This window comes from Macaca thibetana, chromosome 9 (assembly GCF_024542745.1).
Source record: "Macaca thibetana thibetana isolate TM-01 chromosome 9, ASM2454274v1, whole genome shotgun sequence".
NCBI classification, from domain to species: Eukaryota; Metazoa; Chordata; class Mammalia; order Primates; family Cercopithecidae; genus Macaca; species Macaca thibetana.
In genome coordinates, this window is record NC_065586.1 from 123,253,412 (window position 1) to 123,273,344 (window position 19,933).

General features: G+C 46.0%; 2 protein-coding genes across 4 annotated transcripts in view; one reads left to right on the forward strand and one right to left on the reverse strand.

Annotated features, from left to right (window-relative positions):
* The window catches only part of INSYN2A (inhibitory synaptic factor 2A), a 61,414-nt gene extending 58,586 nt beyond the window's left edge, over window positions 1–2,828 (reverse strand). For all 3 annotated transcript variants that reach the window (XM_050803749.1, XM_050803746.1, XM_050803747.1), the window contains exon 1: window positions 2,670–2,828. The gene's annotated coding sequence lies outside the window, so the exon portion shown is untranslated. The remainder of the gene's footprint in view (window positions 1–2,669) is intronic.
* Window positions 1–19,933, forward strand: part of DOCK1 (dedicator of cytokinesis 1) — a 557,083-nt gene that overhangs the window by 290,199 nt on the left and 246,951 nt on the right.

Below are 19,933 nucleotides of genomic sequence, written 5' to 3' on the forward strand. Positions count from 1 at the left end.
GGTATGTAGAATTTGCCAGCCTTCCCAACTGAGCTTCTTGGGTGCTATGGACGGGTTAAACAGCATCCTTCACAAGCATTAAAATCCCTGGTGAACCTGTCACTGCCCTCCTATGTAAATTTCTGACCACAGAGCTGCTGCTTTGGGATGTAGCTGTGACCGTTTCTGTATCATGAGTCTCTGAGAAGCGTAAGTCACCTGCTTCTCATATTCCAGAGTTCAGTAGTTGTGTCTCTAAATGAGATAGCCATGGCTGGGTGCAAACAAGAGAATACAAATGTCTACATGAACGGGTTTGTCCTGTCGCTCTGCTTCGATCCATTGTTATTTCTGAGAATCATTTTGATTTTTGGACTGCTTATTTCAATGTGTAGGAGTCTTCCTTGTAGATGAATGCCTTTCACGTGTAAGTCTTTCTCTTATTTATTGATTTATTTAAAAAAATTTCCCTACAGAGGGAGAAACAAAACACAAAAATTCCCTTTCCTGTCACAGGGGAAAATAACTGGCAAAACAGAGAAGCCCCCGAAGTAAACAGAGTAATAGAGTACCCAGCCTCCCGTAGAGCTTGCAGAAATCTCATTGTGCAGACATGGAGCTCCCCAGCTTTTGCCTTGTTAGCCTATTTCTGAACCAGTAGTTCTGTTTCTTAATAGGGTAAAGGGCCTGACTTACGTAAAAGCTCAAAGTCTTAATCACAATGATAAAATACAAAGTCGTGGCAACTGTAGTAAGTTTAAAGACATATTTAGCTTTTCAAGGACATCCTGTCTTTAAGAAAGAGTCTTTCATTTAGCTAAAGAAATTAAACTGAATTTTCAATCTTTTAAACAAAATGATGAATTTAGTGAAGAAAACAAAACTCTCCATGGCTAACGTAATTTATGCAAAATCACGCAATTAGTGATAGCTGTGCTAGACTTTTTTTTCCCTTCACCAAATGCGCCTCTAATAAAACCATCGTGAGGAGCAGTGCCATCTAATGTAAGTAGTAAACATGGATAGTAAATGATTAATATCTGGTGAGGCATGCAGATGGCAGGACTTCCATTTTTCCTTTGAGCCCCCATGCATGTTTGCTAATCATTCTTGCAAAAAAATTGCAAAGATAAATATGAACTTTGGAAAGTAATATTCAACAGGATATGAATGTAAGAAACAGCACAGTGTGGGGGAATAGTAAAAACCAGCACTTTTCGCCTCTGCATGGTGAAATGACGGTAACCTGCTGTAGTGTAAGCTTAATAAGGGTTATATCATTTTCACCTATGTACTACTCTGGGCATGGCCCGGGTCTTGTGAGTGGTATTTTTTTAATCAAGACCCCAGCCAGCGCAGTCACCCTGACAGTCCCCCCACTGAGATATGGAAAGGTAACCCTCTAGCAAGTCCTCGTTCAGGGGAAAGCGTTCAAGTGCACAGACGTCTACCCTGTGCTAGCCTGAGCTGTAGTCTTCTGAAATGATCGCTTGGCTTCCCAGCCAAGGCAGGGCTCCCCCAAAGTTCCTTCCCACTCTTGCATTTTCACCTCGGGATGCTTCCGCAGAATTTCAGTGCCTAAGCAGACAAGGTCAAAGTAAACTCCTTCACCGCTGCTTCTGGCGCAGGGGCCCAGAGCGTATCCAGCCCCCCAGCACAGACCAACAGCAGGAGAGGGGTCCGGGCAGGAGCCCTGGGCTGTAGATAAGCAAAACGCACCCATTTTCTCTCCTATTTACTCCAGAGGCACCTCTCCTCCCCCACTCCTGGCATCTCCTTATCACTGGCTCCCTCTCCCTGTGGCATATTTTTGGGTAGTAGAATGCTGAGGTCACAGGGAGCGGCTCTTTATCCAAGCAGTGGGGACGTCAGCCTGGAGCCCTGAGCATGAACCAGCAAGATGCAGGCTCTCGCTCTTGACTTTGGGCTCCAGGCGCTGCCCCGGCCCAGGGCTGCCCGCGAGCTCCCTCCTCCCTCCTGCCCTCGCCCGCCAGCTCGCCCTGTCTTAGGTCTGCAGCGTTGGTTGGTTTCCCACGCCTGTTCTGGTCTGACTCGGGATGCCAGGCACCCAGAAGCCCCGCGGGCACCGACCCCAGCCCGCAGCCCAGGGAAGGTGCCAACCCCAGGGAGTGGTGGAGACTGGCATTTCACGTGGGCATCTGCCTTCACTGCTGCTCGCGCTTCTCCTCAACGGCTGGCGTCAGGGCCCTTCTGCTCCAACTCATCCCCCCCGAAGTTAATCAGCCGTACTTTCCAGGGCGCTTTAGTTTGGAAAATACTTAAAAGCCTCGAAATGTTCATGGGAGACGGCCGCCCCCGGATCCCCCAGTTCTGCCTGGCTAAGGCTGTCGGGCGCTCAGGAAGCTGTGGCGTTTGTCTGGAACTGACATCGCAGAGGCGCAGCCCCGCTCCTCGCTGGCGTCGCCAAAGTTGCCAGACGCCCCTCGGTGACCCGGCCGCGTCAGATGCAGTTGCATAACCTCGCCCCCCACCTGCGCCCGCGCAGGGTCCACTACCGGCTGCTCCGGGGTGTCCCGGCCCCGGGAGCCGCCGAGTCTCCGGCCAAGCCGGTTTGGGGGCGAGTGCGTTCGCCGGAGTCGGGGTGGGCGCCTGTCCGAGCGGTGCTCTGCCCGCGGCCAAGTACGACGGGCGCGGGGGTGCGGGAGGAGGGCACTTGGGGCTCCGCTTACCTTCCGCTGCTTACAGATAAGTCGAGGTCGGTGCAGCGCCTGGCTCGGGCATGTCTCGCCGCGGACCCTGGCAAGCCTGGCGCGGCACGGAGCACTTCGGGCAGGGCATCCGCGGCCAGACTCACCGGGCTCGCGCGGAGGAAGGCTCGGCTCCGGGGACTTGGCCGGCTGCGCGCCTGCTGCCCGCCCCCTCCACCGCCGCCGGCCCGGCCCTCCTGGACCGGCGGGCCCCCGCGCCGCAGCTCGCGTCCCTCTGGCCCCGCTTAGCGATGCGCGCGGGGAGACAGCGGCTCGGCCGGCTCCGGGGACGCCCGCGCGCTCGCTTGCTCGCGGCGTGGCGGAGCCAGCCACAGCCACCCGGCTTCGCGCTCCTCCGATGTCCTCATTTACTGCAATTGTCTTCAGCGAGATCTCAGAGCCAGGGCCAGGAGGCGGGGGCGGGGCGGGGGAGGGAGCAGGAGGGAAGTCCTTGCCGCTGCTCCAGGTCCCAGCTACTCCGCGGAGCCTGGCGGCTAGAGGCGAGGGCGCCCCGCGCCTGCTGCCTGTGCGCCCGGCTGGCACCGAGGCGGGCGGAGCCCCGGGCCCCGCGGGGCGGGGGTGGGGCGGGGGCGGCGCGGGGCCGGGCCGGGCCGCGTGCCTGGGGTGGGGGATAGGGAGGGAGTGGAGGAGCCCCCTCCCACCGCCGCGGGAGCTGAAGGAGGAGGAGGAGGAGAGGAGGTGGAGGAGGAGGTGGTGGAAGGAGCTGCCGCCGGCTGCCGCCTGCGCGCGGGGCTCCACCACAGCGCGTCCTCCGGGTTTCTGGGCTGCAGGCGGCGCTGCATGGCCCGGGAACTTGTTGAGTCTACCCTGGAGCCGCCTCCGGAGCAGCTGGAGGCCGGGGGACTCTGTGTGTTCTCTCAGGGATTGAGGGGTGGCTGGGGACCCTGCTGCATGGCTGTGTGCTGTGCCAGCCGGCATGGCACGGCCGAGCTTTGGGAAGCCAGGCGCAAAGGGTGCGGGTCGTGTACGTGCCTGGCCCCTCACCTGCGTATGGTGCCTTGTAGAAGCAGGGGTTCGGGGATCCCTTCAGTGCAGGCTCCAGCCTGGTGTCAGCCCCTCTACAAGGGGACAGGAAGTCCTATGAGTGGCCTGAGGAATGAAGTGGGAGGACTTGCCTGATAATGTTGCATGCTGACATTTAGGGACACTCCAGAGCCAGCGCCACTGCCACTCCTAGCCAAGAACCCTACTCCCTCCAGAGCACACACTCTCCACCAGCAGAAGCCACAGAGCGCAGAGGCTGAGTTCCTTTGGGGCAGAGTAGAAGTCTCTTGGGGAGGAAATGACCTAGGATGCCAAGGAGCTATCCCCACCCTTAATTTCCCACCCACCAAAGAGTATTGGGTGTTCTGAGCTCAGGGCAGCAGACCCAGGGGTCCCTCTGATGCCTGGTAGGCCCTGGGGCCTGGGCCAGGGACTAAGCAGCCAGCCGAGTGCAGGGCTCCTGGCCCCCTGGATTTGCTCCTAGAACGTAAAGTAAAATGTAAGTAGCCACATGTATTAATCTATTTCTCAGGAAAGGACAGAAAAGTGGTGGACCCCAGGGAAGGGACAGGCTACAGAGAGTAAATTGGGAGGACAAGTGCTAAGTCCTTTCACCCACCCACCTCTCCAGACACATCAGTGGGCAGTGAGACCTCTTTGCCTGTATATCCCTGAGTCCCTGCACCTAGCACCAGCTCTGTGCCTCTGGCCAAGCCATCACTCTATCCTTGTTCACTGAGCTGAACTGAGCCTAGCACTGCCTTATAGAGTGTCTGTTTTTTTGTAAATGGCTTTATACGAAATACCTTATTTGTCTGTGGATACTTTGGGCAGTGTGTCCAGGCATTCCAGAAGAAAAAAAAATCTAAAATGTCGTCTGTTTCCCTCTTACCCTGCAGCATCCTTTGGGATACAATTTTGCCAGCCTTGGGGATCCAGATATGCTCAGGACAGGAGTCCTTAGCCTGTGGATCCAAACTCTGCCCACCTCACTCTTCTTGTTGTCTCTCTTAACTCAGATCCCCCAAGCCCGATTTTCTAGCTTACCAGGGAGGCTGTTGGGAGCTGGCTGGAAAGAGATGCTTAATTCTGTGTGAGCAGTTGGAAACTGCAGTCCCCTCTTCTGCCTGGAAGGGGCCAGGAAAGGGAATGTATAGGAGTTGGGGACGTTTAAAACTAGATAGGAGAAGATGCCACTCTCCAGCACGTTCCCTTGGGGATGTGCTGTTGCACCTGCGGGCTCCAGCAATTTTCCCAGCGGTCTGGGGAACTTCTGTAAATCTTACTTTATTGGCAGTCCATAAAATTGAAATCTGCCTTCCGTCTTTTAAACGTGACTGTAAATAAAGCTGTCAGGAAACATGGGCATTGGGCTGATAGTATCAGAAGGCTGAAGTTTTCCGGGGCCAAGAGTGAAAACGCGTCAACATAAATGCATGCACAGCAAGGCAGAGCTCAGCCACAGGTGGCACTGTGAGCTGGCAAGAAAACAACTCCAAGGACAGTGCTATCTGAGATTCGCATGATGTATAACTCCAGGAAGAAAATGGAAAGCCGTAATTGGCAGGTTAGAAAATCCACTTATATGAAGAAGAGAGTATAATAGAACTTTGTAGCATGATCAAGACTGCTTAGAGTTGTTCAATTGTCTAGTAGACTTACAGTTGTTTTGCTAAGTCTATTAAAATCATTGGCATCCCTTCTTTTGTTTTGAAGAAACGATTTACATATTATATTACTTAAGTACATGTCTTCAGCATCACAAATCAAAATATTGATGAAAATTTGCCTCACCATACCTTTGACTCGGAGAGATATTCCACATGGGTGAGGTGTGTGTCACCATGCTCCAGACTTTAAGGCAGGCATCATGCTGGGGGCTGGCTGGGGAGAAGGGAGTTTCAGTCATCGTTCTGCCCACGGATCCCTATTGCATTTTTTTAAATAGATGGGATGTAGGCTTATTTTTAGGGTCCAGAATGAGTCAATATGCTCAGCTTCCTCAGGAAAAAAAAAAGTGAAACTTGATAGAAAGATTCATTTTAGGAATCAATTGGTATTGGCTTTTTATATTTTGCTTAAGATTTTTGTTGAAAAAGATAGACTTGCAAAGGAGAAAATAGCAACTTTTCAAGTGGGATTTCCTAAAAGCAGAGGAATAAAAATAAAGGAAAGTTCAAGACAGCTAACTAAGCAAAATTTCCAAGTCTCTCTTCTTTTGCCTTCTTCTTGGAATTGTGCAGGGGTTGTACAGAGAATTGCTGGAATTCCACCTCTATGGTATAGTAAGTTTGAGGTCTCAGTTTCCACATAAAAAGTCAAGAATATACAAGTCAAAGATGTTCAAGAATGTTCATAACAGGTTTATCTATGTCTGTTCCAAACTGGAAATAATCCAAATACCAATCAACAGGAGATAAAGATTTATTGGTTCTTCATATAGTGGAATACTAGACAGCAATCCAAAAGCACTGACTGCTGATTGCATGCGTGGAGGACTTTTACAAAGGTGCAGATCAAAGGAAGCCAGACACCCAGTGTTTATGACATGATTCCATTTAGATGAAGTCCAAGAATGTGACAAAATTACTGATGGTGGGAAATATCAGAATGGGGATTACCTTTGAGGCACACTCCTTGCCCAGAACCACAGCACCTTCAGTGGTGCTGGATCGTTCTGTCTCTTACACTAGTTGCTTATGCAGTTTTCCACATACATAGAAATTCATGGAGATGTTTCCTGTCTCAGTGTGACCCCATTTGTCTGAGCGTCATCACTGTGTCATTGCAGTGTCCACATGAATGCTCCCCAATAACCCTCACCTCTCAATGATCCAGCATATCTGTCAGTGCGATTAACCTGTATCCTCTCCAGTGTGCAAGGCAGGAGAAGAGAGAAGTGTCTCCAAACTAGCAGCTGCCGAAGAGGAGCCTTCCGGTTTAGCTGCACAGCAGAACTTCCTTCTTTAGGAGGCTGCCGATGAAACGCCTGCCCTTCCAACTGTCCGATGTGGCTACGACAGAGTTCACCATGGACATGAATTTTTCTTTCCCGTATCTTTGTTACATGAAACGGGTCCCAATCCAGGTCCCAAGAGAGGGTTCTTGGATCTCACACAAGAAAGAATTCAGGGCGATTCCGCAGTACAAAGTGAAGGCAAGTTTATTAAGAGAATAAAGTAGTGAAAGAACAGCTACTCCATAGACAGAGTGGGACATTCCCAAAAGTAAGAGGAGGAACGCGTCCAGCCTAGATACAATACTCATATATATGGGGAGCTCTGCTCTGCTACAAGGATTTGTGATAAAGGATTAAATTTCTGAATTACAATATTTTGCAAGAATCGGTATTATCTGTTTTTGTTTTTGTTTTTGGAGACAGAGTTTCGCTTTGTTGCCCAGGCTAGAGTGGTGTGATGTCAGCTCACTGCAACCTCTATCTCCCATGTTCAAGCAATTCTCGTGCCTCAGCCTCCTGAGTAGCTGGGATTACAGGCGCCCGTAACCCTGCCTGCCTGGTTTTTTGTATTTTAGTAGAAATGAGGTTTCACCATGTTGCCCAGGCTGGTCTCCAACTCCTCAGCTCAGGCTGTCCCCCCATCTCCGCCTCCCAAAGTGCTAAGATTACAGGCGTGAGCCACTGTGCCGGATATTATTATTTTTACAGTAAAATTAGGAATGCCTTTGTTCTCAAGATGTCTGGATATTAGGACACTCCTAAGTCTGGGTCTGTTTAGTAAACATCATCATTGTGTTCCCTTAACCTTAACCATCTAGAGGTGAGGAATGCCTAACTTTCTAAGAATGCAGCCCGGGAAGTCTCAGCCTCATTTCCCTAGTCTTCACTCAAAATGGAGTCGCTGTGGTTCGAACGCCTCTGACATCTTCATATTCCAGAGAGACTCTTAGATGAGCCCAACCTAAGTCTGTCATGGGCAGGTTCCACCTGTCAGTTCAGAAGCTATGGTCGCAGATCAGCCAGTGCTCAATGCCTGCAAGGGAAGAGTAACTCCTATCGCCTTAGACCTGTAGGGTCGAAATCAATCACTTGGGGACACTTTAGCCTTGCCTTTCAAGAACAAGACAGACACAATGCTCAAGGGTGCCCCAGTGGGGCCTTCTTTTCTGCCGAGCCCTGCAGGAAGGCTTACTGCATCATTCCCCTTGTCATATTCTGCTTGAGCCTTTACTCTTCTCTTTCTGGGCTTATTTCTGGTTTAAGAGTCTCACTTTGTTTAAAGCCCCTTGCCCGTGGCTCTTCCACTGTCCTGGCAGCCGAGCCGTGTTTCCTGCTGGTGGGAACCAGAACTGCTTCTGAAGTGCTGGTTCATGTTCCAGGGACATGCCACTCCTCTGGCCTTCTTTTCCTTTCATGTTAAGAAACTAGAGATGGTTTATTGGCCTGAAATACACATTTGTTTTGGAAAACCTGAGCATCGTGAGGACTAGTTGACATCCCTGGCTTTCTATGATGCATCATTGTGAATCTAATTTATCTACAGAAATGGGAGGTTTTCCTTTTGAAAGAGAGTGAAGTGGCTCTAGGTGTTTTTTTTGTTTGTTTGTTTGTTTGTTTTTTGATGCTCCGTACAACCGAGGCAGTGATGTACAGGAATAAGGAAGAGTAGGCATGCACTCTGCCTCTCCCTTCTCCCCTCACAATCCCTCATTTTCAGGGCTCTGAGCAAACCCCAAGGCTTTCCCCTCCCAACTGCAGTCTCTCCTTTCTTTTAGGTGGACTCCTGAGGAATGAAACAGAAACCCTTTATTTTGTTGACCTTTATTTGGTCAGTCTTGGGTGCTAGTTTCCATAGGGTTTCTTACTATCCCGTTCTCATCACTGGGGAGCCAACCTCTTCAGCACAGGTAGGTGGCTCAATGGGCTTGTCTTAATCCTTGCTGGCAAGGCCACTAGTCTCATTGAGCCTGCTGAAGCCACCTTCTCATAAAGCGGCTTCCATGCCCACGACAGAAAGTGACACTTCTGATCAGAACTAGGGCAGGAAGGGCCCAGGCGCTTATGCCTGTAATCCGAGCACTTTGGGAGGCCAAGGCGGGCAGATTGCTTGAGCTCAGGAATTCGAGACCAGCCTGGCCAACATGGTGAAACTTTGTCTCTGCTAAAAGTAGGAAAATTAGCCAGGCATAGTGGTGCATGCCTATAATCCCAGCTACTCGGGAGGCTGAGGCAGTAGAATCACTTGAACCTGAGAGGTGAAGGTTGCAGTGAGGCAAGATCATGCCACGATATTTCAGCCTGGCCAACAGAGCGAGCCTCTGTCTCCCCACCCACCCAACCCCCCCAAAAAAAGAACTAGGACAGGAAGGGGTAAGAGGGGTAAGAATGGATTTCACACTTGAGCTTCCAGCCTACCAGCACTCTGTACTGGTGCTGGAACTACTGGCTGCCCTTCCCAGGCCTTCTGCCCTGGTGCACAGAAAGCTTTTCTTTAGGGAGCCGCTGCAGGGGGACCTGGAGTCTTCTCCCAGCTGGGTGGTGTAGGAACTTCTTGTTTGCCCTCCATCCCCACCTCAGGTTCCACAGGCATGGAACGGGGATGGGGTAGAGGAGAATGCAAGGAAAATGGAAGCCTCTTTGTTCTGCTTTTTTCCTTCCCCAAGCCCTGACTGAATATGAGACTTTGATGAGAATGATGCTCCACTTCGGCTGTGCACCTCCAGGGTGCCAGGTACTTGGTACATTGTGGGTTGTATACATTGGTTCTTACCAGATAACCGAGTGTGATATTGTTAAAGTCTCTCCACAGATGTGGATCAGAGAACGTAAATGATCCTCCAAGGTCACACAGCTAGGAAGGGGTGGAGCCTGGATTGAAATCCAGTTCTGTCTGATGCAACCAGAGGACAGATTCTGACCAAAAATGCCAGCTGCTCCTGCCAGGCTCTCAGGAAGCTGACGCTGCATCCTGTCTGGCTGGAGAGTAGCTTTGACCAGCATTCTTTTGTCGTCATTAGCCGCCCCTCATCATCTCACTGTGTTAGTTACACTTTGAAATAAAAACAGGCACTGGAACAGCAATATACCCAAATCATTTTGCATTTCGATAGCACTCTAAGCTTTCCCAATATAATCTCAGTGATATTATCACGTTTTCTTCATTGAATAACAGCTATTAAAATGATTCATCACAATATACGTATCCCATCTATACCACAAGAGGCTACTTCACACCCTTAGGGTGCCATGTATAATGGCATCGTATTACCATGGCCTTTGGATTATCCTGAACACCTCTTTGGTACTGTCATTTGCTGAGATTCAGTCATAGTGGACAGGATATGTGCTTTTATTTTTTTTAAAGATGACTAACACACTGCATATAATTCTAATTACCTACCCTTGACATTTTATGCACTCAGTGCAATAAATTATTTTGCTAATTTGGTCTGAGAATTGACGACCTGACTTTAGAAGTATTTATTTAGTAGCATGGCTCATGGGTGATGTGATAGCAAGCTATTGAACATTGGAAAGCAAGCATTTTGCTCTTTTTTTTTTTTTGAGATGGAATCTCGCTCTGTAGCCCAGGCTGGAGTGCAGTGGGGCGATCTCGGCTCACTGCAAGCTCCACCTCCCAGGTTCACGCCATTCTCCTGCCTCAGCCTCCTGAGTAGCTGAGACTACAGGCGCCCGCCACCACGCCCGGCTGATTTTTTGTATTTTTAGTAGAGACAGGGTTTCACCGTGTTAGCCAGGATGGTCTCGATATCCTGACCTTGTGATCCGCCTGCCTCGGCCTCCCAAAGTAAGCATTTTGTTCTTAAACACCAAGCTCCAAATGGGAAAAGTACAGAATTAAATTAAAAAAAAAAATCTCTAGTTATGTTTGATGACCTTTGAGGGCACAGAGGTGGTCAATTCCATGTTTTCCATAAACATTTTTTTTTCAAATTATTGAGTCTTTGGAGAATTCAACAGTCTTCACGTTAATTGCACTTTGCGGTAGGGCTGCAGATCTCCCCATGTCCAATTCACCTAATTTGTGCTTTGGCACATTCTGCAGCTGTGCCATACTCTAAATGTGTGTGCACCTCTCACTTCTGGGTTCTCATATGTTAGTCCATTAACTAAAGTTAAAGTAAAAATCAAAAACTTATTTTAAGACATTTCTTATACAATTTTGATTTCTTTCTTTCTTTTTTTTTTTTGAGATTCAAAGAAAGGCAGGGAATTTTGCTTGTAAATGTTGCTTAATGTTTTTTTCTCTTTTTAGAAAATTCGGTGTTCATAGTTTAAAGTCAGTATGGCTAGAATGTTGTACAAATGCTCCTGGCGTCATCCAAATCCCTGTATCTCGGCAGTCACAGCTCCCTGGCACCTTCCCCTTGCCTGGACGGAGGCCTCTGAGTGATCTCCTAGACCTTCCTCGATTGAGAGGGGAGACGGAGGATCTTAAGATTCCAGAATATTCATCTCATTTAAGCAAGGGAGGCAAATCCTACAGAGCTTTTTCCCATTTGTGTTATTGGCTGTTTCTGTGGATTCAAGAAAGAAACATGAAAATCTGTTTTGTTTTGTTTTGAGATGGAGTCTCACTCTGTCACCCAGGCTGGAGTGCAGTGATGTGATCTTGGCTCACTGCAGCCTTCACCTGCCAGGTTCAAGCCATTCTCCTGCCTCAGCCTGCTGAGTAGCTGGGATTACATGGGTGCGCCACCACACCTAGCTAATCTTTGTATTTTTAGTGGAGATGGGGTTTCATCATGTTGGCCAGGCTGGTCTTGAACTCCTGACCTCAAGCAGTCCACTTGCCTCAGCCTCCCAAAGTGCTGGGATCACAGGCGTGAGGCACTGTGCCCAACTTTTTTTTTTTTTTTTTTTTTTTAAATAGAGATGGGCATTTGGAAATTGAGTCACCCAAAAGGTGAAGTAGCATTGTCCAAGAGATCTGTTACTCAGTATAAATTTGAAAGGAAACCTAAATTCATTTTATTTGTGTTTTCAGTGTGCATCCCAGACATTTGTTTCAGAATTTGTTAAATATTGAAGAAGATCACGTAGGGTTGAGTAGGTGAGAAAAGTAAATGTGGGTTTGAGAGGCCATGATAGCCGATACCCTCACTGGCTGCTCTTGGCCTGTTGGACAAGCCATCGTTGCACGTGACTTGCTATCCTATGACCCGCCTCCAGATCGGTCACCCTCCCCATTTGACTGTGGGTGGCCTGGCTCTGTTTGATGACCATGAGCAATAAAGTTACCCTTTCATTACCATGCCTTGGGCTATCTGAGCTGAATGCCCCTAAGTTCTAATAGAAAATAACATTTATTGATTTTTTTTTCTTCTCTGAACTCAAATATGACAATGAAGAAATTTATTTTAATGGTACTGATTTTTTCCTTCCCCAGAGTAAATAGTGTCACATGGAATTGCTCATGATACTTTTGAGTCCCTTAAAATAAGACTTGTGATTCATTCACACCATGAAAATGGTAGAGAACCAACATCTTCACCTTCAGATTCATACGTTATTGACTCTTTCCTTTTTGGTCCGTGGGTGTTAATGAACATTTTCACTCTGGAGCTTTCTCGGCTTCCGACTCCAGCATGGATAAAGGAGTGCAGCTTCTGGCTGCCTGGTTGATCCTCTGGGTCTCTCAGCCCTGGGATTTCCAGGTTCCGTCTCTGTTGTGGTGGGCGAGTTGCATGATACATTCGATTTGGTATTTTACAGAACCTCTACTGAGAAAATAGGGTAAGCAGATTAAAGCTGAACTCAGACACGTGTTTGGCAACCACCCACTCTTGGTGGCGTAAGTGGATGGAGGCAGGTGGCCACAGCAAACAGCATGTGGCTTTACGAAGAAATGTTCCCCTTCCATACATTAGGCCTGTGTAAAGTTCCTTGTTGGACTTTTGCTTCTTCGATGACAATACATATTTTGTTAGTATTTAAAGGACATTTTTAAACATTACTGAAGTGAAATCAGCTTAAATTGCGATTCATATGACAAGTGTTGAAACAGGGTGATGTTTGCCATGAATTTAAATAAGCTCCGTTAAAGTACAAATGTCTATATACCATGTAAGACGCAACGGTCTCCCATAGACTTCCCCTATTCTTTATTTCTTGACAAGCATGCATAATCTCTCTGTTTGAATACAGAATAGAGTCAGTTATTTTAAAAGAGTTATCATCTAGGGGTATAGTACACTTTAAGCAAACTCTTTACATGCAAGTATGACTTACCAACAAGTAAACCTTACCAAATAAATGCTCATTTTGATTAACACTACCTTCAAATAACCACTGTTTACCATGCACTTAGAGGGATTCAGTTTTCCAAAATAATTTAAAAGGTGACTTTTTAGAACATCATCTATTACATTATCGTCTACCATATATTCTTCTTCTTCTTCTTCTTCTTCTTCTTTTTTTGAGACAGTCTCACTATGTTGCCCAGGGTATAGTGCAGTGGTGCAAGCTGAACTCACTGCAACCTCTGTCTCCCAAGCTCAAGCAATTCTAGTGCCTCAGCCTCCCTAGTAGCTGGGACTACAGGCACTCGCCACCACGCCCGGCTAATTTTTATATTTTTAGGAGAGACAGGGTTTTGCCTTGTTGGCCAGGCTGGTCTCAAACTCCTGACCTCAAGCGATGTGCCCACCTCGGCCTCCCAAAGTGCTGGGATTAAAGGCATGAGCCACCGTGCCCGGCCTACCATATATTCTTGTACATACATGTGTATAAGAATACGCATTTACTTAATATACTATCAATGTACAAAATTGTTGTGGATTTCTGCACATGTTCCTTGGGTAAGAGAGTCTTGATGTGATTTGCACTGTGAGAGCAGAACTTAGGTGCTCTGTGTTCTCCAAAGTCCCCCTCTACCTCCTGGATGGCATTTATTGAGTAGAATCCAGAGCTCAATAAATAAAGAACCTCATGTACTTCCCAAAGAGCCAGACATTGTGTTAGCTGCTTTATACATACGTCTCTTAATTTTCGTTGTTTGACAACATTATGAACTATGAAATGTTGATAGGATATGAAAAATCAAGAGCTGGTCTTACAGAATAGTGCAGGATTCCTTCCCTGCTCCATTTTTCCAAGCTCTGCTCCATTGGAACTTACTACTGTGCTGTCTTTCAGTACGTCTGAAGGTCTTTTTCAATTTAAATCAGTTTATTCCCATTTTTACCATATCCATCACCCTGCTCCTCCTAATATAAACAGACTTAGTGGCCTATTAAGTATTTTACTTCTAATGCCTTTCAGTTTCTTCTTGGCGGTGGAGGTGCAGTCTCTTCCAAAACCTGCCTGCACTTCACAGAGAACAGGACCTCAGTTGCCAAGAAGAAACTGAACCTTTGTGGGGGAAAAAGAAAAATACAGCCTTCCCTCATTCTCCAGTCTTACTTGAGCCAACTCAATTTATGCCCACCAGTTCTCACTACTCATAGTTCTAGAGCTTTATGAGAATTAAATCCCGATCTCACCTTAATCCTCCTAAAATCTCTGTGAAACCGGGCACTGTTATCCACACCATTGTGAGATGAGGCAGCCAGCACAGGGTGGTGCCTAAATGTGACCAAGTCAGGAATCTCATGTAGAAAGCGGTACCAGGAAGTTGGGGGCTGATTAGGTATTGTCTCCAGAAATACCAGATGAACAGTTCAACTTCTAGTGAAGCAAAAGATAGGCATATTTTGGCCTTGTTTAACTTGTACCTGAATGTACCAGTAACACTTTTGGAAGATTTGGACGTACTCTTCCTCTTTTCCCAGGAAAATAAGAGAATATGTATTCTTGTACATGTTGAGAACACGGACAATTCTCACATTTTGAGATTACCTTAATAGGCAACTGACTTCGTTATCTAAGTGTTGATTGAAAGAATAGTTTATAGCAGGTGTTAAAAGTTTTTCTAAAAGCGCTACATTATAAATATTTTAGACTTTGAAGGCCATAACATCATAACATTTCAAAGGTCATGAAAACCCAACTCCGCTGGTGAAGCAGGAAAGAAGCTGTAGAGAATATGTAAACAAATGGGCAACCACTGAGTTCCAACAAAACTTTATTTACCAAACCAGGAGGTGGGCCAGATTTGGTCCACAGGCTGCAGTTTTCTGAGCCCTGGCTTGTAGCGTAAGTTGTTGGGCAGAATTTTGATACCATATGTAGACCCAAATTTTAAGAATGAATTGATGCGTTTGACTGATCACGGGAGAATTCAGTGTTTTTCCCCTTTGCTTCTTACATACACTAGATTGTAGGCTCACCCGGCCTCATCTGTGATTTGGGCAGAATTAGAGCAGTATATCCTATCAAGGCTTACTTCTGGCAAGGGATATGGTGAAGGGGCCATTCATCTGTTAGTATTTGAGTAAGAAATAGTTCCATACAAACAACTGGGAATGTCTTTGTCATTGTGAAGCAGAAGAATTTTGCTTTCTCAGTTATGGGAATACTCCAGTTATGGGAACCAAAATGCAGTCATTACTTTAAAATGGACAGTCGTATATGTTTGGCTCCTTTGTCCAATAATTTTATTCACCACGTTCCCCTGAGAGAAGACTTGAGGAGACAATCCTGAACAGTCAGTATTGGATTTTCATCTCCCGCTGATTTATTTAAGTATTTCATGCAACCCAATGGAGTATCTTTGCTGTAGGCTTTTAATACTGGAGCTCTTATGATGACTGTTGTAATTTAGTTTCCTGTATTGATGGTTTCCAAACAATTGAGATGAATAGTTAAGTTTCTATAATAGTTCTCTGTAACCATATGAAAAGTGATTATGTATTAGCTTAACATGAGTTTTTCACTAAAATAAGAATCGATAATCAGTCGGTTATCCTTTTGAATATTATATTTAATGCCTAAGATTTGAATATTATCAGGAATCCAAGATTTCAAGACCCCGTTTCATTCTTTTAAAAAACATGACAAAATGTGACATCATGAACATTGGGATCACTGAGCTTCATTGTGGATTAACACCCAACTTTCAAATTTGTCAGCACGTTATCATCTGTTAGTACATTGAGATATTCTCTAAAGACATAGGATAGACTTCCAATTTAATTTCCTATTGCAGTATTTTTGTGTTGCCTATCATTAAGACTGTGGAGCTTCTTTATTAATTAAATTTAGTTCACTGTGTATATTGCTACCACTTACCAAGTGGTAGTTAATACAGCCTCTCTTAGGTGATGGCTTGTTTACCTAGCAATGAAACGCTTAACCTACACTGCAGTTTTTTCATGTGTGTTTAACCAAAGGAAACATCTTTGTCTTTGAATTTATCTAATCATTGCATAACTGGAAACACTGAAATTTATTTGATGATCCAGAATCAGTTTCTTGGTTTTTAACTTTATTTCCATCCACAACGGGTGGCAGCTGTGATAAGGTTTCATGTTCTTTACACTGAGATTCCACTGGATGAGTCTGAATGTTTAATTCCCAGAAGTTAGGAGAAGACTGAGCTGGCTTTTGGGGTTTAAGAATGAAAATGCAAGTGCATGTGTGCCTATTTTAGGGCCCGAGTTGGATTTTCATAAAATAAAGCAAAATCTGAGGTCACCCTGTGTGGGAAAACCTCATCTGAGATTGGAGATTGGAAATAGCAGCAAGGGCCAGAAGTAGCCACCCAGAGAGCAGAGCTAAGGATTGGGTGGTGCCTGTGTGTCCTTTGGGCACCTGGTGACTTTCAGGATATCACAGACGCAAGAGTGAGGGTGCATCTCATCCTTACTGTCAGAGGGAACAGTGCAGCCCTGAGTGTATTTCACATTATACCGCTAGACCTGGGTGCTTAAAGGGCATCATCAAACCCATTTTTCTTTCCTTGAGCGGAGCTGCCTTTCATTTTTAAATGATGGATTTGAAAAATGGACAAGTAGTGAAAATGCAAGAAAATGATCCGCATCGGTAGGTGCTCCATCAGATGTGGTGTAAAAATCAATATGTCGCACAACTGGGCAATTAAATGTTACACATAGAATTTATGGAAAGAACTTCAGAGTGTCCCAGGGATTGCAAAGGTGGTTATAAATGTGTGTGTTCACCTCTTCCTGTTAGCACACACCCCTAAATATGCAGAATCTCTCAGTAGAGACATTCCATTGAGAGTCCGCTTAATACACCTCATTTTAATTTTATTCACCTTAGTAAGGCTGCAGGAGTTGGTAAGTCCTGTGTGTCCAGTTTTCCAAGGACATGGAGACTTGGGTTAAGGGAATTCCAAGCTTGATTGCTAGGTTGCTGGCACAAATCATCATTCTCTCTTTATAGTCGCCTGGTACATTACGACGCGATGCCAGACCCCCCAACCCCAGTTAAGAAATAAAAAAAGGTTTCTCTCCATTTCCTGGTTCCCTCACAGTGAGAATGAGATTTTTTATGAAGTCTTACATTTGGTGGTTATTGGCCCATTACCTATGGAAACCACTGTAGAGACCTCACAGTGCGGCCATCAGCGGGCGCTGTGGCCTTCGGCGGTGCCACATAAGGTGGCCCCAGTGCTCATCCCAGGAAGAATGGCCCCGGCTTGTCTCGGCAGACGACTCCCACGGAAGCTGTGGAGAACCACGAAGGTGACAGGCGGCATTAGAGGGGCTGTAAAGGGACAGATGCCTGAGAATTTCTTCTGAAGGATGTAGAACCGTGTGCATTTGGATGATAATGCAGTCAGAGGGGGGTTTCTGTGATTACTGTGGAATAACTCTCAGGCTGAGCCCAGGAAACTAGGAAATGCACATCTACCAGGTGCCAAAGCAGAGCTGTTTCTTTTTCCCTCTTGCTCTCTCTCGTTGAACCTCAGTTCTTCTGTCTGTCCCTGAGTCCTGCCTCGGAGCCACGGCCTGTTCCCTGGGTGGCTCCAGCCGTGGACTACAAGGGTGCTGGGCACATAGCTCATGGCTCTGCCCCTCTGGTGAGTGGAGGCTGATGCAGGATGGCCTCTACTCCCTCCCCCTGCCTCTTTTTGTTTTCCTTCTCTGAGGGTTCCTCAGCCTCATGAAGTTTAAAGGCTCGTGCACATCCTCTCCCTCCACTGCTTTGTTCTAGGTGTTGCTGAATTTCTTCAAAGAGAAAAATAAAAACTCAGAATATTCTTGTGACTGATTTCTGAATGTGACACGTGGCATCATGACTTCAATGTATTACAGCCAGCAGCTCTTGGTATAGGACCCGTGATATTTTATTACATTTTGTTGAGTATTTTGTTTTACTTTATTATTTTCTTGTCTTTGTTTTATTTAGAACACTTTACATCCACCCTTTTCACAGTTTTAAGTGTACATTACGGTACTGTTAACTGTGGATACGGTGTTGTGCAGCAGATCTCTAGAACTTACTCATCTTGCAGAAGTGAAACTGTACAACCGTGTCTACGACCCTTCTTAAAGCCTTAGCTGAGCTGCTGAGTCCCGCAATCTAACTGCAGGAAGGGCAGCTAAGGAAAGCCAAGTGCAGCTTGCCAGACAGATGGGATTTTCATGTCTCATCTGTCAGGCAGGACATTGTCTCAGTGTACTCAGCAGACTCCTAGACTCGGGTTCTGGGCTGATGCTGTCAGACATCATAAAAGGAGAGACACTCCTCTCGTCCTGTTCCTAATACCCCTAATAAGCATGCTTCCGGTTCATCTACTGGCCTTAGCAAAGCTGCTATCTGTGTCTCCGATTCGCTGTCTTTGTAGACATCACCATCCCCTATTAGTGAATTCGGGGTCTTGAGACGTGATCTGATGAGGACCTGCTGTTTCATAGAGGAAATATAGCTGTCTGTGTGCTTTTGATTATTGTCATGTGTGCCGCTGACATTTCACAGCTTTCATTTATTGAATTTTGAAGACATTGATTTTTTTCTTCATAGCAGAAATTATGGATCAGATAATTGGCCAAATAAGAAAAATTCAGACAGCATTGTTTTTCTAAACATACTGAAAATAATGCATGTACCTGGTGAAAAGTGAAGATGTCATGGCAGAGGCTCCAGCCCTGCTGTCCAGGCCACCCCTGGGATGGGAGCCCTGAATCCTCACAGGATGTACACTGAGATACAAGGAGGTCCCTGCACACACCTGCCCTTCCCTGCTGCTGGACTCTTGCAAATCACTTCCTGTGAGTGTCAGCCAGCCCACTACATGTTCTGAAAGCTCTGCAGAGTGTGCCAGTATTCCGAAGTTTCAAAGTAGTGCCCTTTGAAAAGATTTAAACCTGCAAATAAAATTAAATTGGCCTTTGAGAATAGAATGTGTTTTCCTTCTTGAAGGACTCAATGCTTTGGAGGATAAGCATATATTACAAAATAATTCAATCACCCATCACTAGTGGGTGTGTCATTCTGGCTCTGTGCATCCTTTCAATGACTCCGAGGATGATATCCTCATGGAAGTAGAGTTATTTAACCCCAGTTCACTGATTTCTCAGAGTTGTTTACGAGGTGACTTTTTCCCTGATGTGTCTGCTTGGGTAAGGTATTAAATTATTTCAAGAATCGTTTTGGTCTTTGCTCTCGTGTAAAAGTGGTTTTAGAAGCAAACTTCTACCAGGCCATCACGTGGCAACACTGGCTGCATGTCAAGAAAAGTGAGACTTTACTTTTACACATTATTTTATACTCATGTCTGCTTGAAGAAATATGCAAGCGTGAGATCTAATCCATACAGAAGTTGAGAATGTGTTTCCATTAGAAAGTAAAGAGCCTCTAATATTTGAAGCCTTTGATCCGGCTGGCAGGTGTGAACAGTGGAGGACTGTGCTTCTCGCTTGCAGACACCTCTATTTATTTTTCTTTAGCTCCCTCTTTGCTTTCAGGGAGCCTGCGTGAGTGAATCCTCTCCTTGTAGTGATTTCGCAATGCCCAGCGAGACTGCAGCTCTCATTTCCTTTAGGAGTGTTTTTTTCCCCCCCCTCAATGAAGGATGAATTTTCTAAATCCATAATTACACCTGTCTTTGAGGGCAGCATCTCTGTTAAGGCCTTGGAAAGTACCTTGTTAATTACTTGACTTATTTTGTCAATATTTTTTCAATCCCACTCTCCTCACCCCTTGCCAAAAAAAAAAAAAAAAAAAAAAAAAAAGGATGGAGAATCACATTTTTGCTTCAGCGTCTCTTCTCTGATGATTTCTTGCTTCTTAAATTCATGTTTGGAAAAATGTTTTCATTTAAACAACCTCCCTATTTAAAATAATTTAACAGTATTATCTGCTTTTTATAATGAGTGAAAATAATACACTAAGGATGTATAAAGTCAAAACT